This window comes from Alosa sapidissima, chromosome 11 (assembly GCF_018492685.1).
Source record: "Alosa sapidissima isolate fAloSap1 chromosome 11, fAloSap1.pri, whole genome shotgun sequence".
Lineage (NCBI taxonomy): Eukaryota > Metazoa > Chordata > Actinopteri > Clupeiformes > Clupeidae > Alosa > Alosa sapidissima.
In genome coordinates, this window is record NC_055967.1 from 9203815 (window position 1) to 9230020 (window position 26206).

At 42.9% G+C, this 26206-nt stretch overlaps 1 long non-coding RNA gene across 1 annotated transcript; it reads right to left on the reverse strand.

Annotated features, from left to right (window-relative positions):
* Positions 1-492: 492 nt before the first annotated feature.
* Positions 493-25697, reverse strand: LOC121723844. Its single transcript, XR_006035061.1, has 7 exons — positions 25595-25697; positions 22390-22483; positions 21763-21835; positions 21128-21241; positions 20145-20233; positions 19772-20048; positions 493-523 (listed from the first exon to the last, which is right to left on the reverse strand). It is a non-coding gene; the product is annotated as an uncharacterized LOC121723844 (long non-coding RNA).
* Positions 25698-26206: the final 509 nt, after the last annotated feature.

The following is a 26206-nucleotide window of genomic DNA, read 5'->3' on the forward strand; positions in this document are numbered from 1 at the left end:
GTTTGAGATTGAGGTTTGTGTTTATAGTTTTGAGAAAAGTATGGAATTGTGAAAAACTGTGATAAGAACAAGCTGTTTAAAGTGATAAGCACTTCCTGTCTGCCCGCATGTCTGATTTCACAACACATAACCCAATACGTCCATTGTACTCTGCCACAGATTAATTTGTATTTGTTAGGTAAAAATAATTTTGGAGGAACTGAAATGAGCCTTTTCTGTTTTTGGCTAAAGCTTTTGACAAAGAAAAAGAAATCATAACTGTGGATTCAACATTTACAGTAAACTCAGTAAAAAATAAAAGTTGGCTATTGGTAAAGGTACTGGAAAAGACAAGGGTGGCGGAAGTGGTTAAGGAGCTGTGGGTTCCATCAAAGTCCTTTTAGGCCCTCCACTCGGCGGCCATTTGACAACGCTTTTTGGGCACTCGTCTGGCATCCATTTCGGTAGAAATGCGCGTGCGCAAGGCTTCATGACACCAATCTTGCTCCAGCGGTGAGATCACAACACATGATTGGCACGATGTCTTCACAACACACCATATGATTGGCTCAATGTATTCACATCACACCACATGATTGGCTCAATGTATTCACATGTCGACGTTTTGCCGAGGAAGGGGTGGGATATGTGTAGACAACGGCCATATTGGCGTGACAAACTAGCCCCATGCATTTCTATGGAGTATTTTTTGAGTGCTGTCTCCACATTAGAAAGTCTCTGGTTCCATTCCCGGTGTGCCAGTTTAGCTGGTGAGCGTGCTAACTGGTGATATTTGCATAAAATCAGTGCATAAAATGAGTGGCCCTGCCTACTTCTTAAGAGCGTTCTGCTCTGCCTCCGCCCCTGGAGTGCCAGAGGTTCACATTTTCACAAAGTGTTTGCAAGTGAGACAACATAATAGACAATGGATATTGCTGAAAACATCACCAGTTTATGTCTAATACATGTCCGTTTAAGCATTATCCACACAAATACGACACATACTGTACAAACGGAAAAAAATAAAATTTAACAACACACTAGAGAGCTAGCTGGGATTCAAACCTTGGATGTCATGGACAAAAAAGTTGATGGATTAGCTTCTACGTCGTCTATACCACTATGATCTGCTTAAATTGTTATTGTGATTTCTATCTATATTTCTATCTATATATTGGACTTTTAATTTTAATCTAAGTTAAGAAAGGTTAACATATGTGAGAAATATACGCATATGCAAGCCTCGAAACAACCTAACTAATGTACAACAAACTGGCATGACACCACTTAACACTTTATGCCATTTTGGGGGTAAAAATGAAAGTCATGCACAAACGTGATAATTTATCAGTTATTGTGGGCCATCTCACACGAAGAATGTGTAGGCTTAGCTCAGCATTCTCTTTCAACCTGTGCCACAAGCAGGGTCGGAACTGGGAGCAATTTTCTCCTGTACCCCCCCACCCCCCACAAACACACACACACAAGCCCACCGATACCAAAATCCCCCCCTGATTCCCCCCCATAAATAACAAACACACAGTATCATGCTGTAGCAACACTTCATAAACTGAACCCAAACATTTAGATTTGGACCTATAGGTTATTATATAATCAGTATCGTAATTTCTGTCAACTATGACGATTTCCATGCATGTTCAGTAGCCTATATTTTTCCTTTAGTCAAGCAGTGGCATGTGGTTTAATCAGTGTTGGGCAAGTTACTTCAAAATCGTAATATATTATCTATTACTTATTACTGTCATTTCAAAGTAATTCATTACATTATAATATTACTGTCTCTGAATTGTAAGGCATTACACTACTATTGTATTACTTTTAAGTTACTTTTACCAAAATATCTGGAAATATGGATTTGGAATTCTAAATACAGTTTATTATGCTCAATGCAGCTCATTGCACTTCTAATGGAGGGTGATGTGGTACAACATAATGACTGAGCTAGGCTTAAGGCTAACAACAGTAGAATGCAATAGGTGCAGTGATGGCTCATGGTGCAATACAAGGAACAATCATAGCCAGAATTTTGTTAAAAGAAGACAAAAGGTCAAAGTCTGGTCAATTGTGATCGAAATGCTGTAACTTTAGGCTTAGGCCTACTCATTAAAATCAGAGAGCCCACTACCTGTATATTGTAACCCACAACTTAAAGACATGTCAAGATAGGCTACACAGTGCAGCTACTGGCCATTTTTGTGCCCTAACTGGTGAAATACAGTATTAACCTAAGTATGTCATTATATGGCCAACTATAAAGATGTAATCTGCCTGTTCCCAGGGATGGGTAGTATTTCTGAAACGGAATGTAATATGTGTTTCAAATGCAAAATAGTATTTTGTCATTTGTATTTTATTGGGTTGAAGGAAATGGCTCTGTATTTTGTATCAAAATACTTTATTGGTGTGTATTTTTGTATTTTAAAAATACTGCAAAAAACTATATGTGAAAAACACAAAAAAAGTAGATACTACAGACAGGTGTAATGAATAATTGGTAATTAGGCAACAATGGTTTATGTTTATCGCAATCAGCTAATGTGAGAACAGCTGTGTTCAACAACACTTACAGCTTGCAGTGACTGCTATTGCTGAAGCATCAGCTCTGGTCTGAAGCACTGGTGTGAAGTGGTACGCAAGTAAAGATGAGCAAGTTGACCTGTGCCGTCACCGACACAGGCTCAGACAACAGAATCGGGTTCAAGGGGTTTATTTCTCAAACTGGCAGGCAGGCAGGCACTTAGTAAGTCCAATGGAAGGCAGGCAAAGGAGAAAACACTCAGGGGGGGGGGAAACTTCTTCACACCGAACAGGAATGAGGGGCTGCCAAAAACGAGGCCAGACAAAGAGGGGAGACTGGGGTTTAAGTAGGGAGTGAGGCTGATTGGGAACAGGTGCAGGTCATTAGTAGACTGGGGAGTGTAAACGAGTTAGGGGAGCGTCAGGAGATTGAGCAGTGGGTGTGGCTGGAGGGGAGCCTGGTGTGGCTGTGACATATGCAAGTTCACATAAGGACACTGACAAAGGCAAACATGTCCCATTGTCTCCATGGCCAATCTTTAACAGAAAAATGTCAGATATCTCAACCACAATGACATCAATAGATGGTAAGGTGTTGAGTGTGTTTGAATTCCCTTCCTTGTAGCATCCTCAGTTCTAGTTGTAGCATATTCAGTTCTGCACTGGACTTGAATTACACATTTTGGCACAGATACACAATTATGATTTTGGCCTATTGATTATAATGTGGTTAATTGAAAGCTCTGTCAGTCATTTGGATAAGCATCAGCTAGATGACTAAATGTAAATGTAAATTCTTGAATTATTCTTAATTCTGATCACACTACATGAACTTGCATACGGTATACGACAGGGGCCAAATTGTATTGTTTTTTACTATATAGTTTTAATAGGCTAAATGTTTGGGATTTGCAGTGCTTCCATACTTCCTTGAAAAAAGTATTTTGAGTATTTTCTAAACACAAAAATACAGTATTTTATTTTGATACATACGTAATATGGTTAGGCCTACTGTATTTTGTAGTTTATCTTGATACATTAAAAATGAGGGTATTAGGTATTTTATTTAGAAATACATTCTGATGTATTTTTGCCCATCCCTGCCTGTTCCCAGCATTAGCACAACACTTTGCGATGATTAGCTTGCAGTATTTTTAAAATACAAAAATACACACCAATAAAGTATTTTGATACAAAATACAGAGCCATTTCCTTCAACCCAATAAAATACAAATGACAAAATACTATTTTGCATTTGAAACACATATTACATGTTTCAGAAATACTACCCATCCCTGGGAACAGGCAGATTACATATTTATAGTTGGCCATATGATGACATACTTAGGTTAATACTGTATTTCACCAGTTAGGGCACCAAAATGGCCAGTAGCTGCACTGTGTAGCCTATCTTGACATGTATTTAAGTTTTGGGTTACAATATACAGGTAGTGGGCTCTCTGTTGATTTTAATGAGTAGGCCTAAGCCTAAAGTTACAGCATTTCTATCACAATTGACCAGACTTTGACCTTTTGTCTTCTTTAAACAAAATTCTGGCTATGATTGTTCCTTGTATTGCATCATGAGCCATCACTGCACCTATTGCATTCTACTGTAGCCTTAAGCCTAGCTCAGTCATTATGTTGTACCACATCACCCTCCATTAGAAGTGTAATGAGCTGCATTGAGCATAATAAACTGCATTTAGAATTCCAAATCCATATTTCTAGATATTTTGGTAAAAGTAACTTAAAAGTAATACAATAGTAGTGTAATGCCTTACAATTCAGAGACAATAATATTATAATGTAATGAATTACTTTGAAATGACAGTAATAAGTAATACATAATATATTACGATTTTGAAGTAACTTACCCAACACTGATTAAACCACATGTCACTGCTTGACTAAATGAAAAATATAGGCTACTGAACATGCATGGAGATCGTCATAGTTGACAGAAATTATGATTTGTGCCAACATGTTGTAGAAACACAACCACAGTTAGGATCCTGTTGTACATTTTACAGAATTGGCATATGGAAGTCGTTCAAGACAGTCGTTCTTGAATTTCCTCTTGGGGATCAATAAAGTATCTATCTATCTATCTATCTATCTATCTATCTATCTATCTATCTATCGGTTTTGACAGTCAACATTCAACACATTTTTGAATTTTAAATTCTCAAATGAACTGTTGGTCATTTCAATTGACTTGAATTCACCACTGACTTTTCCACTGACTTACTGTACATGTATTTGAATGTTTTACAGGTTTTTAAAAACTTTTTACACCCATTTTCAAGCTCTATGTCTATTTTTCAAAACTACACACAAATCCCACTATTGCTCACACAAAATGCAAAATGCCTCAAATCTCCATCAAAATGAAACACAACATTCAAAATGGCATAAACACATCTCAAAAGCAAGCATTCGTCTCACATAGGACCTATTACAGTTTTTCTTGATCGTTTTGATACCTGTGTCAACTCTGACATCACATTCTCAAAACAGTTAACACCCATGTCTAAACAAAAGCACTCTGGCCAAAATGACACATTTTGCTTGCAAAAGGCTGATACTCTCTCAAAACACTTAAAACATGCAGCAAAAGCAAATCTTGCCTTCAAACACTACAACTTGTTGCCAATTCAAAAACGCTTTTTACAGTAATCAATCATTACACACTGACAACAAAATGCAAAATCTAGTTCTCAAAATAAGCACTTTTGCTAAGTCTGTTCCATTACTTTCTCATTTTTCTGGTACCAGAAAAAAACTGTGAAAAGACAAAATGTACTAAATAAAAACATAATTTTTTTTTGGGGGGGGATACATTTTACAAACTGAAATCGCATTTTCCTTATAGGCCTAACAGGCGTCAATGAGAGAACACTTACACTTACATGATTTTGGTTTCGATTTTCTAATTGGAGTCCTAAGTCTTTGTGACAACACGTCATGATACATTTGATAATGTTTGATAGTTGTTTTGGTATGCATCTTTTACGTAATTAATGCGCACTCTATAAAGTGAAAGTAGCCTAACCTAGGCCTATATGCGTTCTGTGTCTGAGCTGTCTGTGCACGTCCGCAATTGATTACGTTCCTCAAATGGAGAACACATCTATCCCATGGTATTGTTTGCCATAAAATGCATGAAACATGCAAGTTCAAAATCCCGCCGGTAGCCACGTTACATCTCCGTTTCATATTTGCCTAGGCTACTAGCCTACAATAAATGAATTGAACGAACTCAACTGACAACAGGTAAAGCTACTGATTCGGTCATTGAGACTCTATGAATACGGTACAACAAACTTTCTGTCTTTCTGAAGTTTATTTTTGTATTCCGGGGTACAGTAGCCTAATTGCCTAATGTCTTGACAATAGTTTTTCTTACCGGCTTGCTGTTTAAACTGCACAAAATCCGCTCTGAACTTTCCTGCCAGGTTTATGACGTAAACCGCTACATCTCGGCTCTGGCATTGCCTAACTCGTGGGAAATCAGATTATCTGTCAATAATGGGCTTTGAAAATAAGGGATAGCCTATTTTCTTCAGTAATGGTAGCCTACATTTTATAACATTTATAGAGAAATCAAGGGGAAGTTAAATTAGAAATTAGAATCATTGGAAATTGAAAACACATACAAAAAAAGATTCGGGGCTTTTGAGAAAAGATTCGGGGCTTGAGCCCCCGAAGCCACCCCCTCGCTCCGCCAATGCTTGAGAATAGGCGTTATGCCAGTAACGCGTTACTTAGTAATCTAACGCGCTACTATTTACAAACCAGTAATCAGATTAAAGTTACTTATCTAAGTCACTGTGCGTTACTATTTTTGTCATTTTTCTTAGTAAAAAGATATATTCTTTGCTTTCTTCTTGTCTCGGGGATTAACGTCATGTAGGCTATGCACGTTTTCAGCATGAGGACAACTCACGTGTAAAACCACGCAGCGCCACAAACGTAAACAATGGAGGCATTTTATCTATACAGTCATTATTATGACCGCCGCGCAGCGAAGCGGCGGTCATATAGGTTTAGTCAGAATTTTTTTTTTTTTTCTTTTTCGCATGCCCAAATTTCCGTCAATGAGTCCCGGGACACTGAAAGACAGGGGTACACGAAACTTGGTGGGCATGTAACCCCACATGGATAGCATGGAACCATCGTTTTTCGTTTTGATCTGTAGCCCCCCCGCTGGACTGGACCCCCCGAAAGGAGGGTAGGGCAGACACAGTTTTCTGTGAATATCTCGAAAACCGTAGGGTTTAGGAGGACCATTTTGTTTTTGTATGTTGATCTCAAGGGGCCATGTCAACCCATTCCATAACCACTCATTTCATGTATAGCGCCACCTAGTTAAACACAAAAAAGTAAAAATGAGGTGTTGTAATTGAAGGTATCTGTGACCTAACATAGTCAAAACTGCACGAAATTGGAAGTGTAGGATCATTATGACACCCTCTGTATGCACGCCAAGTTTCGTGGAATTCCGTTCATGGGGGGCCACACAATAAATTAATTTATGTTACTATACACCAACTGGCCTGTAGGTGGCCGGAGACAGTTTTCTGTGAATATCTCGAGAACCGTAGGGCCTAGGAGGTCCACCTTTTTTATGTATGTTGGTCTTAAGGGGGCATGTCAACCCATCCCATTACCACTTATTTCATGTATAGCGCCACCTAGTTAAAAATTAAAAAGCAAAACATTTGGTGTTTTCATCACAATATCTCTGGCTGACAAGGTCAAAACTGCACGAAATTAAAAGTGTAGGATCATTATGACACCCTCCGAATGCATGCCAAGTTTTGAGTACTTTCGTTCATGGGGGGCCTTACAATAAAATAATTTATGTGTACATTTAGTGACGTACACCAACAAGGATTCCCGGGACACTGAAAGACCGGGGTACACGAAACTTGGTGGGCATGTACCCCCACATGGATAGCATGGAACCGTCATTCTTCGTTTTGATCTGTAGCCCCCCCCCGCTGGACTGGACCCCCCGAAAGGAGGGTAGGGCAGACACAGTTCTCTGTGAATATCTTGAGAACTGTAGGGCCTAGGATGACCAATTTTTTCCGTATGTTTGCCTCCAGGGGTCATGTTAACCCATTCCATGTGCACACATGTGCATAAACAGATACACACGCACACACATACATTTACAGTAATCATATGACACATATGACACATACTCACACAGTAGCACAAACACACATACGCAGGCAAACACACAAGCACGCACATACACACACACACACACACACCCACACACATAAACATAAATTTGTACACGCACACATGCACACAATTCAAGAATTTTTCCCGTCATCTACTCCCTGAATTTTTGGTCATTGATACCCGGGACACCGAACCACCGGGGTACATGAAATTTGGTGGGTATGTAGCCCCACTAGACTTTTAGAAAAATTTCATTTCGTCCCCGGGGACCACCCCCCCCCCCCCCCCCCTCGTGCTGGGCCCCCTAAACCGCAAAAACAAAAAAACAGTTTTTCCTAAATAACTACCTGAACCGTGGCACTGAGGATGAAGAATCTTTTATGGTATGTTGGTCTCAAGGGCCCACATCAACCTGGCTCATAATCACTCATTTGTGATTTGCACCCCCACCCCCTGGTAAAAAATGAAAATGCAATATTATTCTGCTTTAATCGCCCCTATCTTCAGTTAAGATGTTCAGAACTGCACCAAATTTTATGTGTATGATTGACCTGGCATTCTCTGGGGGTATGCCAAGTTTCGTAGAATTTCATCCATGGGGGGGGTCTAAAAAAATTAGGTTATGTGTACATTTAGTGACTGTACACTCATTGGCCTGTAAATGGCAGTGCACACATATACACATGCACACACACAGGCACCCACATACTATCGGTATTAGAACGGCCGATACATAATTACAAATTCAGTAGGATTAAAAGAAACCCAAAATAAATATTCATCATCATCATCATGGCTGCATTTTCAGTATTGGCGAGAAGTAGTCGTTTGTCCACTAGATGGCGCATCGTTGCAGTGAGACGTAATTTTGTTGGAAGTTAAAAGTGGGTTGGAAAAAACAATGGACGCTTCCTACAAGGACTGTAATTTACCGCAGCGAACATCTAATAAGGATAGGACGATGTTCACATGAAGTGTAATTCCCATTTCTTCTTGAAGCCGAAATAAATCTGAGGATGTTTATCGGACATGCTTGGTTTTTACTGCAGGTACGTTAATCTTGTAATATCAATAAGGACCTAGGTAATGTTACCGTTAGCGTTGGTTGAGTGATGGAGGCATTTGATTGATTGCATTTGTAGAAAACTATAAATGCGGTTATACCAAGCAAATGTACAGCAGCACTGTTTGTATCTTTCGACTGTCATTTATTGCACGTGCTACAAAATCATTCTGTGCAATGGAAGATTTACCAATGTTACACCGGTCTGATACAGTTTTGCCTATACATGCGTGAGACTGAGAAGCCTGTTTATTTTGTTTTAAGTGCATGCAGGGTGTGAGAGGGGAATCGATGTGCTTTGATTACAGCTTGGTAGTTGTAGTCTGTGAAATTAAAAAGCACGTGTGTGTGAAGTATCCAAACAATGACACCTTCATTTCATTATGGCTGCTTTAGCAAAACACCTTAAGCTAGTGTGTAGTGGGTCCCATTTAGAAGTGGCTACTTCATTCGCGCTTTCCTTGACTCATGGAGCTGCGTGAATGTTATTACAACTTTTCGCCACGATATGACAGTTTAAATCCGCTTGATACTGTAAGGCGTAAGCCATTGGTTTCCAAAGGAGATTTTATTTGTGTCGCCAGCATAGCCTATTGACAATTTATGTTGTAAATAGGCCTACCTTATAATCCTACCTGTAGCTTAGGGAAGCTAACAGCTTTCTATTAGGATCTAGTTTGTTAGTTACCGTTTTGTCATAACTCCCTGATGCATTTTTGCATTTAGAATAGCCAGAGCGTGTATATCTCAATCGGAAAATTAAACAATATCGGGTGCCTATGGACTAGGCTGGGTGAACCCAGCCTGATCTGCCCGCTATTTATTTTTTGATTTCTTAAAAGATTGAGCTTGGTCTGATGAAAGCCAGACTAGCCATGGACCTCAGTTAAACAATGCAAGGGAACATGAATCAGCCTATATTTGCACGAACAATAACGGACAAAAGCTCTTCAACTTTGGCCCGTTAAAATGTGTATGAACAGTCTAGCGACGCATTTCATCAAGGTCCATTTGGACATGTCAGTTATTTGCACCACTGGTTAGATGTAAAACAGCATTTCGTTTCAGACTAGGCTACTGTTACTTAATTTGTGCATTAACAATAACGTTTCAGACTACTGTTACTTAATTTGTGCATTGACAATAAAGTATTACATGAACTAAAGATGACTAAAATCTTATGTAGAAGAAGAAACATTCACAAAAAATCCATCCATCCAAAAATGACCTTTGTTTTTGATAGCTGTTGAAAACGGCATGGAACTGACAGAGATGTTTTTGTTTATAAATACATTAAAAAAAAAATAATAATAAATAAATAACATTATGCTGATACCTTTTGCTTTTCCCAAATACAATGTAGCCTACAGGTGTAAGTGACCTTTCATCAATCCAGTTGCAATGGATGAACTGTGATGAACTGCCCTACTTGTGATTGTTTAGAGATTTTAAAGGTTTTATAACAATGCTACATCTTCTTTGGCTATTCTACAATCTATTCACCTTTTCAGCACCAGTAGGCTACTTTCTGTGCAGCCGCACACACACACTCAGGCATGTCAAACAAGCATACACAAAAGTTTCAAGAGTGGGGGATGAAGTAAAATATGGAGACAAATTGAAGTGTGATTTATTTTCGCGGAACGGATGTACAGGACTGAGCGGCGGTCATATTTTGTACCGCTATGCGGTACATCTAGTTTTGAGTTTGTGTCAGCTAAACATGACAACATTAAGGTACACTGTACATTCTGTGCTGGCGACAAAGTGCTGTCTAGCTAGACAGCCCAAGTCTCCCGAAGTTATGGGAGTCTCCCACATATTGATAGCGGCTTCCTGACACCCGCAAATTACATAAAATCTCCCGAAACCTAGCGAACAATAGCACGCAAGCCAGACCGGACTTCAAATCGCGTGTGCACGTTGAAGGCAGAATGTTGGCTGTTGTGCAAATAGATGAATGAGGGTCAGGAGATTCCGTTAACAAAAACCTGAAGTTTTGCTAACATTTTCTCCATTATTATCGTAAAATATGTCTCCATGCAGGGCAGGGCTGGTTCTAACCTAGGCTAGGCTACTATATTTGGGTGGGCTGGTAGAAATTTTGGGTGGGCACCATAGCAAAGCTGTCAAATTGGATCAAAACTAACATAAACACAAAACAAACACAAAACAATCAGTACTACCTAGCTTGAGTTGCTGCAGCCAACAGCCAGGGATAGGCAGTATGTCTGATACATGTATTTAAAATACAAAATAGTATGTAGTCATTTTTATTTTATTTAGTTGGAAAAAAATGGCATCATATTTTGTATCAAAATACTTTATAGGTTTGTAGTTTAAAAATACTGCCAAATACTTTTGGTAAAACCAATAACCTACTTTTGGTGATGTGATTATAAAAGTGCAAAACAATGAATGCAGCACTGGTGCTGACTTGTAATTTGCCCAGAGTTGTTGTGATCAGAATATTGAGATTCAGGCAGATAAGTAACATGTAGGTTGCTCACACACACAATACACTCCCTCAAACCGACCTCAAGTTTCTTGAGAACTTTAGTCATCCAATTCGAACACATGGAACCGGTTATTGCCCTGAAAGAAGTTGTGTGCACAATGTGCACAATGTTTTCTCACACCCACAATACACTCCTTCATACCAAACTCAAGTTTCTTGAGAACTTTAAAGTTCATTTGTGGAATTTCATTTGCATATTACTCAGGCCTATACTAGATGGCTAGTTGCCAAGGCTACATGAAAAGGCCAAACTACCAAAATCTACATATTTTACTATCACAAATTCTATCAATAGGCCTTCCTTATTTGGTGTACTGACTAGACATTATTGAACAAACATCTGAATTTCAGTATCTAAGTAGGTTAGGTTTGGATGTCTGCTATACATTGTTGACATTACTGTTAAAATGCACTTCCAGTATACAGTGAGTATTGGCAAAACCGGTTATCATTTATATGTTGAGGCGGTGGGGGTGTTGTCAGCAGCTGCTTAAAGTAACTAATAAAGTAACTTGTAATCTAACTTAGTTACTTTTAAAATCAGGTAATCAGTAAAGTAACTAAGTTACTTTTTAAAGGAGTAATCAGTAATCAGATTACTTTTTCAAGGTAACTGTGGCAACACTGGTTAGCAATTGTAAAAAACTGTAAAAACTGTAAAAAAACACTGTAGCCGCCAGCACTAAAATCAAAATACAAACAGAAAATCTTATTAGGCTATAGGTCCAAACCTTAGTTTAAAAAAAAAAACCTTGCATTATGTGTAATGTATGAGCTTAACAAAGATACTCTAGTTTGTAATTTATTTTAAAATAGAAATTTTGGAGACAAATGGAGTCAGAGAGAGTAATGATCCACCTTCTGTCAAGATGATGGATGGTCCCCCCTAAGGTCAGAGGTCATATCAAGAATGTGCTGATTCAGGGGGGCGGGGGTGGGGTGGCGGTGGGCGTTACCTTCCAGATCATTCTTGTGTGCTTTACATACTTTTATTTTAATTTCTTTTTTATTTTTCAATAATACATTTAAAAAAAAAGTCTAAACATCTAAATGTTCTCTAAATCTAAAAGTTCCAGACGTCCAAAAGTTCCCCTTCGCGCGACGTCATAAGACACGCCTGCAGAAAGTAAGACCTCCCATCATGACGTCATAAGATACGCCTACCTCACGTGATCAAGAATGATCTGGAAGGTAACGCCCACCGCCCCCCCCCCCCCCCCCACCCCACCCCCGCCACACTGAATCAGCAAATTCTTGATATGACCTCTGACCTTAGGGGGGACCATCCATCATCTTGACAGAAGGTGGATCATTACTCTCTCTGAAGTCATACCACAGGTCTACAGTACTGTATGTCCACGGATGGATTACTGAATGAGCCTACTGGGCCCAAGAGCTCAGGGCGCCCTGAAGTTATTGACATGTGTTCCAGACCCCACCACAGATAGATAATGAATGTTGTGTGAAAATATATGTCAAGGTTCAAGGCCGTTAAAAACACAGTGTTCAATCTCTCTCTCTCTCTCTCTCTCTCTGTGTGTGTGTGTGTGTAAAGCAATATTGTGCATTTCTGGCTGATCTGTATTCGTTTGCCCCTTGGACCTCTTGCCTCACACGTGTTTGCGTACCACCCTTGGTAACATTTTAACCAATCTCTGTTCTCACATTTCCACCTGTCCACCCTCTTTCCATTTCTTCTTCTTCACCTATATAGCTCTCCTCCTCTCCCCTCTTTCTCTCCCTTCCTCTATATCTTTATCACTACCTCTCCATAATTATACTTTCTCTCTCTAAGAGAACAGAGAGCAGAGGATCCTCAGATGTGGCACTAGCTCCCATGAGACCTTGGATTTTCTACCTCACAAGCACAAACTCAAAGGACAGTTATCTGTGTTGGTGATAAGTGTTCGTCTTTTGTTTTGGTGATTGCACAATGCTGTTCTTGCACAGTAAATCGGCCAGTGTTAATTTTACTCTATGGGTGTTAATTTTAACACCATTCCAGAGTTTATATAATCCTCACTCATCAGTGTTAAAATAACACTTGCCATAGTGTTGCCGTATTAACACTAGCCTAGTGTTTCATAATCAACTCTATCAGAGTTAAAATTAACTCTATTGGAGTGTATCATTAACTCCATCAGTGATTCATAATTAACTCTATTGGAGTAATTAATTAGTTTCTAGAGCCATATATTTATCAAAATAAACATATTAAACAAACCACAGCAAATTAATTACTTTTCTTTTTTTATTAACATTTGCCATGATATGGCTCAAATCAATGTGCAGAGGTACAATATATATGTCAAAGTTTGGTCCATAAGCATTTTGTTGAGCAAAGGCCTTATACTCATACTGTCAGACACCAAACAGGACGAGGACCACAATTGCGTCACGTTCAAAAGTTTATTTAAGGGTTGGGGGTTTCAGGGGTTCCGGGGGGGGTACAGGAGTTCCAAGAGTCTGCGTGTGTGTGTTCCCCCAGTAGCCGAACAGCGAAGGCAGGAGCTGGATGATCCGGGAAGTCCTGGGGGAAACACACACACAACAGCAATTGAAACGAAGCAGCAGTACAGTCAAGGACTAGGCGGTATTCGTAGAAGAGGGACGGAAGGCAGGTCAAGATTACCGGGGCTGGAGAACACAGAAGTAGTCGAGCGGGTCCGGGATCACAGGCAAAGAGTCAGAGGCGTTTTCAATAAACAGGCAGGTAACTGGTGCTGGTTGCAGACGATCTGACAAGTGTGGACTGAAAAGCAAGGCTTTATATAGAGGGCATGATGAGTGGTGAATGCAGTGCAGCTGGTAGGTAACGAGGGTGAGGCAGAGCAGAGCAGGAACAGGTGGAGGTCATCAGACTTCAATCAGCACGTGTTACCAGGCAGAGAGAGAGCTCATGACAGAACCCCCCCCCTAAGGGACGGCCCCAGAAGTCCCCAAGAGTGACACCACGTCGGGAGGGCGGAGGGGAGCCGGTGGAGGGCTAGAATTCCTCCGAGCGGTCCGAGTGAACATCCTCATCCTCGGAGGGAGCTGGAGGGTCGTGGACAGAAGACGGGACAGGTACCGAGACAGGGTCAGGGTCAGGCACATGACAGGAAGCCGGGCGGGCAGGACGGTTAGGGACCCCTCTGGGGCGGCCCCTACGGATTGCAGGTTGATCAGGATGCAGACGGTGGAAGTCGGCGATGAGTGTCCGGTCCACAATCCGACTGGCTGGCACCCAGGTTCTCTCCTCAGGTCCATAGCCCTCCCAGTCGACGAGATACTGGAGGCCCCTACCTCGCCGTCTGGACCGAAGCAGGCGTCGAACGGTGTACACCAGCCCACCGTCAACGAGGCGAGGAGGAGGAGGAGGAAGCGGCACGGGGACCAGCGGGCTTTCATGCGTCGGCTTGACTTTCGAAACATGGAAAGTAGGGTGCACCCTCATGGAGGTTGGCAACTGGAGCCGGACTGCGGTTGGGCTGATGACCCTCTGGATAGGGAACGGGCCGAGGAATCGAGGTGCCAGTTTACGCGATTCCACCCGCAGTGGGAGATCCTTGGCTGACAGCCACACCTTCTGGCCAACACGGTAGGCGGGTGCCGGCGATCTTCGGCGGTTAGCCCCAGTGGCATAGCTGACAGCTGACTTGAGTAGCGTGGCACGAGCTTGTGACCAGGTACGACGGCAACGGCGGGCATAGGCGAGGGCAGACGGGCAGGACACATCTCCTTCCTGGCTGGGGAACAGGGGGGGCTGGTAGCCATACACACACTGGAAAGGTGACATACCAGTGGCAGAGCAGGTGAGGGAGTTGTGAGCATACTCTATCCACATCAGTTGTTGTGCCCAAGCCTGGGGTTTGCGAGAAACCATGCACCGCAGCGCCTTCTCCAGCTCCTGGTTTGCCCGCTCGGATTGACCATTGGACTGGGGGTGGAACCCAGAGGTGAGACTCACTGTGGCCCCTAGAAGACGGCAGAACTCCTTCCAGAATGTAGAGGTAAATTGCGGGCCTCGGTCAGAGACAACATCCCTGGGCAGCCCGTGTAGACGGAAGACATGATCAAGAACAGCCTGGGCAGTCTCTCTGGCAGATGGCAGTTTAGGGAGGGGAATGAAGTGTGCCATCTTGCTAAACCGGTCAACCACAGTGAGAATGACAGTCATCCCACCTGATGGTGGGAGGCCAGTTACAAAGTCCAAGGAGACGTGGGACCAGGGTCGTGTGGGCACAGGCAAGGGCTGGAGTAAACCAGCGGGGGGCCGAGTGGAGGACTTGTTCTGATTGCAGGTGGGGCAGGCACGGACGAATTCTCGGACATCCCTTCTCAAAGACGACCACCAAAAGCGCTGGGCAAGGAGATGGCAGGTGTGGGCGGAGCCCGGGTGGCAGGCAAGGCGGGAGTTGTGTCCCCACTGTATGACCCGGGACCTCAAATTATCTGGGACGAAGAGACGACCGTCTGGGCATGCACTGGGACTGGGATGGTCACGGAGGGCCTCTTGAATTTCCTCCTCGATATCCCAGGTCAGGGCAGCTACGACGCAGGGATCGGGCAGAATTGATGCAGGTTCCTGGGAAGGGGCGTCATCCTTATGAAACTGACGGGAGAGAGCGTCCGGCTTGGTGTTCCGAGAACCTGGGCGGTATGACAGGGTGAAGTTGAATCTGGTGAAAAACAAGGCCCAGCGGGACTGTCTGGGGTTAAGACGTTTGGCATTGCGGATGTATTCGAGGTTTTTGTGATCGGTCCAGACCAGGAACGGAACTGTGGACCCCTCCAGCCAGTGACGCCACTCCTCCAGGGCAAGCTTGACAGCCAACAGCTCACGGTTTCCAACATCATAATTGCGCTCTGCAGGTGAAAGCCGGCGAGAGAAAAATGCACAGGGGTGCAACTTGTTGTCCTCCTCTGCCCGTTGAGAGAGTATGGCCCCGACTCCCACGTCTGAGGCATCCACCTCGACAATGAACTGCCGGTCTGAATCCGGCATCTGGAGGATGGGGGCAGTGGTGAACCGGGCCTTGAGGGTATGAAAGGCTGTGTTGGCCTCTGGGTTCCAGGAAAAGGGGTGTTTGATGCTGGTCAGAGCTGTGAGGGGAGCGGCGACGGAGCTGTAGTTCCGGATGAATTTCCGGTAGAAATTGGCAAAACCGAGGAATTGCTGCAGCTTCTTCCTATTCCCCGGAACTGGCCAGGAGGTAACTGCCGAGACCTTTGCGGGGTCCATCTGGATATTGCCTTCAGCGACGATGTATCCCAGGAATGACACAGTCTGAGCATGGAACTCGCATTTCTCCGCCTTGACATAGAGAGAGTTCTCCAGGAGCCGTCGAAGAACCAGCTGGACATGACGGGTGTGTTCGGACAGAGTTCTGGAGAAAATTAAGATGTCGTCCAGGTACACGAAGACGAATTTATTCAGCATGTCCCGCAGCACATCATTCACCAGCGCCTGGAATACCGCTGGGGCGTTGGTGAGGCCAAATGGCATTACCAGGTACTCATAATGGCCGGTGTGGGTGTTGAATGCTGTCTTCCACTCGTCACCCTCCCTTACTCGCACTAGGTGGTAAGCATTTCTAAGGTCCAGTTTGGTGAAAATAGTGGATCCCTGGAGCAATTCAAAAGCAGAGGTGAGTAAAGGCAGAGGGTACCGGTTCTTCACTGTGACATCATTCAGACCTCGATAATCAATGCAGGGGCGAAGAGAACCATCTTTCTTTCCCACAAAGAAGAACCCGGCACCAGCAGGAGAGGAAGACGGGCGGATGAGTCCAGCTGCCAGGGAGTCCCTGATGTAATCCTCCATAGTTTTTCTTTCAGGAGGGGATAGTGAGTAGAGGTGACCTTTGGGTGGAGCAGTCCCAGGGAGGAGATCAATGGCACAGTCGTACGGACGGTGTGGGGGCAGAGATGTGGCTTTGGTCTTGTTGAACACCTCTCGGAGGCCATGGTAACATTCAGGGACATTAGAAATGTCGTGGGCAATGCTGGGGGGTACTGAGCCGGGGGGCAGCGAGGCAGCACGCAAACAGGTCAGGTGGCAGGCATTTCCCCACTCTTTCACAGTTCCGGAGGCCCAATCGAGGTGAGGATTGTGGAGACGGAGCCAAGGGTAGCCCAGGATTAGGGGTTGGCCTGGAGAGCTGAGCAGGTGGAAGCGGATGGTCTCTCGGTGGTTTCCTGACACCATCATTGAGATGGGGGCTGTGATGCTGGTAACTGTGCCAATTGCGTGACCGTCCAGGGCCCGGGCTGGAACAGGAGTGGACAAGCGATGGCTTTCCAAGCCCAGCTGACGAGCAAGTCCTGTGTCAATAATGTTTGCTTCTGCGCCAGAGTCCACCAGGGCTGCCAGGGTGTGGGTGGAATCAGACAGGTGAAGACAGACTTGGATGAGGGGTTTACGGCTGATGGAGGGCTGAATGTTCATTGAGCTCATCCGGATTCCTCCTACATCTGGTGAGCTCCGGCTTTTGCTGGACAGGTGGCGACTCGATGACCATCACCACCACAGTACAGGCACAAGTTGGAGGTGATGCGTCGCTGGCGCTCTGCAGGGGTTAGGGAGGTGCGGCCGATCTCCATCGGTTCAGACTGGTCCGGCTGGCTAGATGGTGTGGCAGGTGCGGACAGAAGGGCAGTTGGGACACTCCGTGTGCTGGTGGATGGACTCTGGCGCCCTCTCTCATGACGGCGGGCCTGGATCCTGCGGTCGATGCGGACAGCCAGAGCAATGGCTTCATCAAGAGTGGGGGGTTGATCATGGGAAACCAGCTCGTCCTTTATGTAGTCCGCCAGGCTGTGGAGGAAAGCATCCACCAATGCTTCCATGTTCCAGGAGCTTCGACTTGCCACGGTTCGAAAGTCGATGGAGTAATCCGCAACAGTCCTTCTGCCTTGGCGAATACTCATCAGGATCCGAGATGCCTCGGCTATTGTGGATTCCAAATCGAATACCTTGAGCATCTCCTCTGCGAATAGGTTGAAGGTTGCACATGCTGGGGTCTGGCGCTCGAACTCCGCCGTTCCCCAGAGTCGAGCTCGGCCCGTCAGGTGAGTGATCACGTAACCGACCCTCGCCCCTTCAGTGGCAAAAGTCCTGGGTTGCAGGGTAAACTGGACACGGCAGCTCGTCAGGAACGCCCGTACCTGGGTTGGGTCGCCGCTGAACCGCTCTGGATTGCCGATCCTGGGTTCTGGGGCTCCGGCAGCCACGGTAGCAGTGGACTGGGCAGGAGACTCGGGTGCTGGGCCGGTGAGCAGGCTGGCTGGGGCTGGGCCGGTGGGAGCAGGCAGAGGAGAAAGGTTGGTGAGAAGTTGAATGATCATTGCAAGTTGTTGCTGTTGCTGCTGGAACTGCTGACGCTGGCTCAAGCCGGCTTGAAGTAGGGAGGCAATGTCAGCAGTGTTGCGGTTTACCTCTCTCTCTGTCTCTTCCAGGCGTTGCATGGCGGTGGGTGGTTCTGGTTCGTCGGTTTCCATGCTGGTTCGACCGTGCGCTGGGTCCATGTTTGGTCAGATCGTACTGTCAGACACCAAACAGGACGAGGACCACAATTGCGTCACGTTCAAAAGTTTATTTAAGGGTTGGGGGTTTCAGGGGTTCCGGGGGGGGGTACAGGAGTTCCAAGAGTCTGCGTGTGTGTGTTCCCCCAGTAGCCGAACAGCGAAGGCAGGAGCTGGATGATCCGGGAAGTCCTGGGGGAAACACACACACAACAGCAATTGAAACGAAGCAGCAGTACAGTCAAGGACTAGGCGGTATTCGTAGAAGAGGGACGGAAGGCAGGTCAAGATTACCGGGGCTGGAGAACACAGAAGTAGTCGAGCGGGTCCGGGATCACAGGCAAAGAGTCAGAGGCGTTTTCAATAAACAGGCAGGTAACTGGTGCTGGTTGCAGACGATCTGACAAGTGTGGACTGAAAAGCAAGGCTTTATATAGAGGGCATGATGAGTGGTGAATGCAGTGCAGCTGGTAGGTAACGAGGGTGAGGCAGAGCAGAGCAGGAACAGGTGGAGGTCATCAGACTTCAATCAGCACGTGTTACCAGGCAGAGAGAGAGCTCATGACACATACAAATCATTGACTTTAACAATAAAACAATGTTCCTCACAATCCATAACCACATATGCATGAAAATGCTCTGCAACACTGAGTAAACATTTCATAAACAAGAAATAAAACAATATAATCAAGAGTTTTTTACAATTTCACAAACTTGTGTTTTGCTTCAAACCTATTACTAGAGATGTGCAATAATGGGCCAATTTTCCATAAGCAAGACAGATAATGCACCATGAAGTGATGTTACATGTGGGTATACCCAAAGTCCTTTTAGGCAAGTCCCTCCACTCAGCAGCCATATTGCAACGCATTTTGGGTACTTTCGGCAGGCTTCACAACACCAATCTTGCTCCAGCGGCAAGATCACAACACATGATTGGCACAATCAATGTCTTCACAACACACCACATGATTGGCTCAATGTATTTACATGTCCACGTTTTGCCACAGAGGGGGGTGTGATATATGTAGACAACACCATACGTTACAAACTAACCCCATGCATTTCTATGAAGGATTTTTTGAGTGCTGTGTCTCCTCATTAGAAAGTCTACCTCCTTAAAAAGCTCATGGTGTTCATGTATTCCAAGGCTCCCGAGCTGTTCTTGACCAAACGCTGCGACACTCGTTGCTTTAGGCGCCATGCCAGATAACCCGTCCCTCTTCCAGCATCGTAGAAGTGTTCCTGCAAAATAATGTGGGCAAGAACTATGATTATCCAGATCAATAGTTGAACATTATTATTATATATAACCTTAAATGGAAATGAGTAAAATCTTACATAGCCATTGGTGGAGTAAGGATCCCTGAGATTAGGAAACAGTCACAATGCCGAGTGCATATCTTTTTCCTTGACTTAGTACTGGTATCCTAAAAACAATAGGAAAATTATATTAGATATATTCAGACAACATTACAAGCTATAAAATGGAAGAGTGATTAAACATGGATTATGGATAAAATATAGACTTAACGCTTCTTGCCACTAAAATATGCTTAAGTAATATTACATTACATTAGGGCTAACACATTTTTAACCAAAGCGACTAATATGGTAGCAGTTTAAGTTTTAAAGCAATTCTCTCAACAATTTTAGGACAATTTAAAAACAGTAGAGTACAGTAAGAATAAGTGCATCAGTGAGTGCTGTTTTTAAACAGTTGAGTGTCAGTTCAAGACAGGTGGTAAGTACTAGGATCAGCAAGACTTGTTGTAAGTAGTGCTATGAGAGGAGATGTTCTCTAAAGAGCTGGGTCTTCAGGAGTTTTTTGAAAATGGAGCCACTGTGTAGTTGGTAATAGATATCCCTACAGCTAAGGTTCTACCTTATAGCATTTATCAACCCCACAATCACCAGTTCAATATTGTTTTTACACAGCAATTCTACTACCTAATACCTGGATTAAAATACATTAATTTAGGGTTTTCTTGTCACTCTGCAGGCAGGTTGTGTGAGGCTATATGTGCACAATAATGATTTTTCATTTTATTTCACATTACATTATTCACCCTATTACATGCACTCTATTTTTCCTCACTCAAACAGTCAATTGTGATGTCATGTTACAATGTTCTCTCACTTTGAATGAATGGAACGATAACATTGGATCAATGTAAAAATGGCACTACCACTGAAAAGTCTGGGATGTCCTGAGATAACCCCACCCATGGAATCCCTCTCGTTCAGTCAGAAAAGAGTTAATAGTTTGACTGGACCTAACTGTTGTATACAATTAGATTAATTTATTCAAAACAAAACATAACCATGGACCAGGATATTCAGAAGATGCCTTCTTGTACAGTGTGTCAAGGTGCTCTACTATACTCCTCCATTATTTCCTCTCCCATTTAACTCTTCTCCAGAACCTCCTGGACCATCTATGCGTAAAAAAAGAAACAATAACAGTGATACACTTGTAAAGAGAAAACTTACATGCACCCTCTAAAAAGTGTAAATCCAGAGTACAAACAAGAAAGCTAAGGGGGCAGCTAGAACGTCAAAAAACAAATGCTATTTAATACCACTGATAGTGCTCAAAATATAATTACACTTCTGTGGTTGTGTGATGAGGGTCTCTACAGACAAACAGAAGTATTGTAAACTTGGAAAGTGTACAGAGAGATTATAACAAGACCTGTATCTGAAGGAAGCAAATTTCTTGGCTTCGTGTTCTAGTAGCATGAAATCAGTGGGATTTTGATCTTGCAGCACTGGATCTGCAAGCAGATCTGACTGAATCTAATAAACATACTTTACGTTCAGCCAGATCTCTGCAGAGCTGCAAGATTGAATGTGCCCACTGATTTGACACTACCGGAACACAAAGCCAGGCTTCTGCATTTTGGAGACGAGACAGACAAGGATTTCTCCTAGTGATATTTTAATTTTAAATGCTCACCTGTTTGGCCTTTTTCTGCTGAATCTCCTATGGCAGAGGTGTTCTCTTCTTTTGCACCAGTGGATTGATGTGCCTTGTTTGAAGAACAAGAAAAAAAATAATTGGAATCTTAAAGGGCTGCTTTAAGAAATTCGGTCTCCGATTTTATTTCACTTAATTCAACTAAAGGGTGACAAAATCTTTTTTTTTTTTTTTTACCATACCCACTTTATTTGGCGTGAACAACACATTTCACAATTTTCTTCATCAGGTTTGAACGTGAACCTAAAGCCTTCACGCCAAATAAAGTCAACAAAATATACCCTCCAGTGTGCGATTTATACTAGTTTTTGACTTTTTAATAGTTATACTGCACACCATCAGCACCTGCAAAAGGGCTGTGCACAGGGATTTTGAACTTTGATTGATTTCAAATGTATTTCTTAAAAAGGATCATAAGGATCTGCATTAACTCCAGCCAGGATACAAAGTGTGCGTGTGAAATCATTAAGAAACATGCCTACGGTCAGGCTGATTCATAGTCTAAACAAGCTAGAAAAAAGAAAGAAAAAAAAAAGCGTTGCAATATGGCTGCCGAGTGGAGGGACTTGCCTAAAAGGACTTTGGCTAAACCACATAAAACCTCACCTTCTCGAATTAAACTTTGAAAGGAAAAACCAGGCTGCAGTTTGAGGTACTTTTTTCTCCATGGTACTGGACATTGATGAGCATTTTGCTGACCCTGTTAAAACAAAGAAAATGATTACATCAATACAAGAACAACAATGATTTGACTATCAGCAGTATATCAACTAACCAGCAAAGGACTTCTAAACTTTATTCTGACATTATTTACCACAGGTTACCAAATGTTTCAACCGCAAGTGTTTTGTCTTAAAATATGTTCATATAATCCCTACTTTTTAAGCAACATGACTGGTAATAACTTAAATAATTTCATTAGGCAGTAAACTTGTCTACATTTTACCATATCCATAAAAAAACTGCTCATAATTTCAGAGAATAAACATTTCTTACTCTGCTCAGCTGTAACGTTATGCCTGATGGACTGAATATCCTTATGCACGTGCTTGCAAGCTATTGAACCACAATTTCTACAAATATCTAAAATTAGTATCAGCTAGCTAACTTCTATACTCTTTGGCTTACCTGCACCCTTTATAAGTTAGGAAACAAAGAAATTGATCTAACCCAAATAAAGCCAACAGACTCTAACAGAAACTAATACCAGTGCCATACAGAGAATGGAGACTGCACCAAACCAACCAGGCTAACGGTTACCTTACACCTCTGTTTGCTACAAATGCCTAACAGTTAAACGAATGCCCTCGTCAGGGTTGCCAGATTGGGCGGTTTCCCGCCCAATTGGGCGGTTTTGCAATCTATTTTGCGGGCAAAAATGGGTTTGGGCGGGTGTATAAAAATTGGGCTGGTTTCGGATCAGTTCGGCGGGTTTTTGTAGCCGAAACAAAGGCACTTCAGACCCTTCTTCCAGCGACCGTCTCTGGTCAGCAGGCAGCAGTCTCTCACTCACTCACTCACACACCCTCTGGCTGACGTGCCCCCCTAAACTCACAACAGACACTCTCAGCTCACGTCACCTTATGTATCGAAACATGCATTCTAGCCATATAAATGGCATAGTGCATGGTATTTCCATAACCGCGAGATATGCGCTTCACAATGACCGCAATTAGTTGTTAGGTACCATTCATGATGTTGTCAAATATTGAAGTTGTGGGAAGTTTAAGCTGTATGTTTCTTTCGTCCCCCATGTCGTTTCATTTATCCCGGTCTGGAGGGACGAATGAAACAAAACGCATGTTCGATTTCTCCTTAAATAAATCCTGAATGGTTTTGTTCAGAGCTGAAAATGCAACTGTATTTGACAGAGGACCGATGTAGTTTGCTTGTGACAAAATATTAGCTTTCAGTGTTTTACGATGTCTTTGTAAATTACGTTTAATTAAAAAGTGTTTCAGTCCGGTTCTCCCCTACTCATGGCGCAGACCGCCATTCAAACACACAGCTCGCGGGGTTTTCAAACTTAGCTAGCTGACTGACAATGTCAATATGCCAAAGTGGGCAAAGAGCATTTTGTCATTACAGTCAATCTCTTCATGAATGTGCACACTGCTGAAAGATTACCTACGAGACAGGATGGACTTACCCCTTCTTTCAGGGTTGATGGAGGTGCGCAGGTCTTGCGCGAATGGCTTGACATAGGACTACGGCCCACGTTCCGTCCAGCCCGACAGTTGTTGAGGAAGTTTGACAAAGCCTAGGCCTACTAGAACTTTTTAATTATTTTTAGGCCTAATAACAATTGCTCAAAGCGATTTTCACGAAGGGCCTAGGGCCATAGGCCTATGTTTTTTGTGTAGAGATGGCCCATGCATGAACGTTCTGCTTCTGCAAAGAGCGCACTGACACCCCTGTTCGTTCAACGCGACTTTCATGAAAACTAGGATTAACTGCCTGTCAGGTAGGCCTACTAATTGTTCTAAATTACAGGTGTCAAACTCAAGTTTGCCTTTAGCCTATATCTGGCGTATGAAAATATTTTTTGCGTGTAGTTGCCATGCATGGACGCACTGCTTCTGCAAAGAGCGCACTGACACTGTCCTAAATAGCCTATTCAGCGCGATTTTCATGAAAACTCTAGGCCTAACTGCCTGTCTCAGGGAATATATAGCGCCTAGGTAGGCTATTAATTAATTGTTCTAAATCACAGGTGTCAGACTCAAGTTTAACTCAAGCCTTTAGCCTACATTTGGGGTAGGCCTATGAAAATATTTTTTGTGTAGCCTACAGTTGGCCCACCAGTTATGAACGCACTGCATCTGCAAAGAGTCGACACTCTTCATATATCCACTCAATGTTTTTATGTTAGGCTAGCCTACTGAATGCTTTTGTTCCAAGCGTCTATTGACACTAAACAGACAGATTAATAGTCTATGTTTAGCCTATTGCATTATTTTCCGTAACATAAGCTTATAGAATAATAGTCTGACGTCCGTGTAGCCTACTTTTGCGTTCATTTGATTGAATATTGTTTCTGAAATTGGATAGGCTAAGTCGAAAAATGGGTCATTTTAAAGCTTGTTAATGATTTTAATGTGTTTAAATGAGAAACAAGCAAGCGTTTTTTTGTGCATTCTCGCGGTTTTTGACGAGGTTTTGGGCTGGAAAACCTTGCTGGCATCTGGCAACACTGGCCCTCGTGGTCTCAGCTAATGTTAGCTAGCAGCAATTTTTTATAACCAAGCAATAGTGTTCAGTTCAACCAAACGTCAATGAGTCGACAGACTGTTATAATTAGTCAGTCAACAGATCCATTTGTGCCAGGTGAGCATTTGGCAGCACACTAACGTTAGATCGCTATGAACAGTGGCGTTCTGGCTGTAACTAATGTTAATCAGCTAGGCTACGTTAGGATGTTAGAGCTATTCCCTCAGTGGGTATTCAAATTCCAACCGCCTTTTCGAATTTCAGAAAGGACTTTAAGACGTTGTCGACTCCAATATTATATTAATGTCAGTTTACAGTTTAAGTATTACAAATTAACATAAACTTAACCATTTAAATTTGATAAGGTTATAACCCACCGAAGTTATGTTAGCTTGCTGGATGTTTTACCAATAATTTTCTGAGCTAGCTAGTGCTAGCGACCTTGCTACTAGCTAGCGACCAAGCTAACGTCACCAATATTTCATAGTAGGTAAAACACGTTGGTATGAAAACATATACCTGTGATGTGACATTACTTAATTGTGTATTTGTCGTAGTTTTCATGCTAGCTTACAGAAGTATAGGGAACAAATTAATTTACCTTTTACTATCCCACGATGTACTTCAATGGCGTCCATCTTCTTTTCAAAAATCTCAACTGAAGGACCGGAAGTGTAAATGACTCCACCCCAGAGTTCGTACATTCACACCCACTTAAAACACTAGGTTGTGAGTTTTAATTACACCGTGGGTGTACATGTTTGTTCAAATAACTCCCGAAGTTACACTAATTAACACTAATGAACACTGAAAAATATGTCTCTGAAAAATTAACACTTAATAACACTGTCAATTTTACTGTGTGTCAATGACATAGAAAGACAAACAGAAAGGTTTTTTTTTATATCTGTTCCATGGTTATCGTTCCATTTTGTTGTCAGTCATCACAAATAGTAGTGTGGCACCTAAAAAAGGCCCGGGCTACACCGGGTCCGCAACTGAAGTGGTCTGTTCGCTCAGTGTAAAAAAATGTTTTAGAAGACTGGTCTAATTCTTTTGAATGTACACACTGCTATCACGTCTGGTGTAGCCAGTACCATTGATTATAGTGGAAGGTAATGGTTGCAGCAGGCACTATGTGAACTGAATATTCAGTTGCGTTCGTCCCTGTCACACTCTAATGCACTTTTAAGCCCTGTAGAGTTCTTATCTA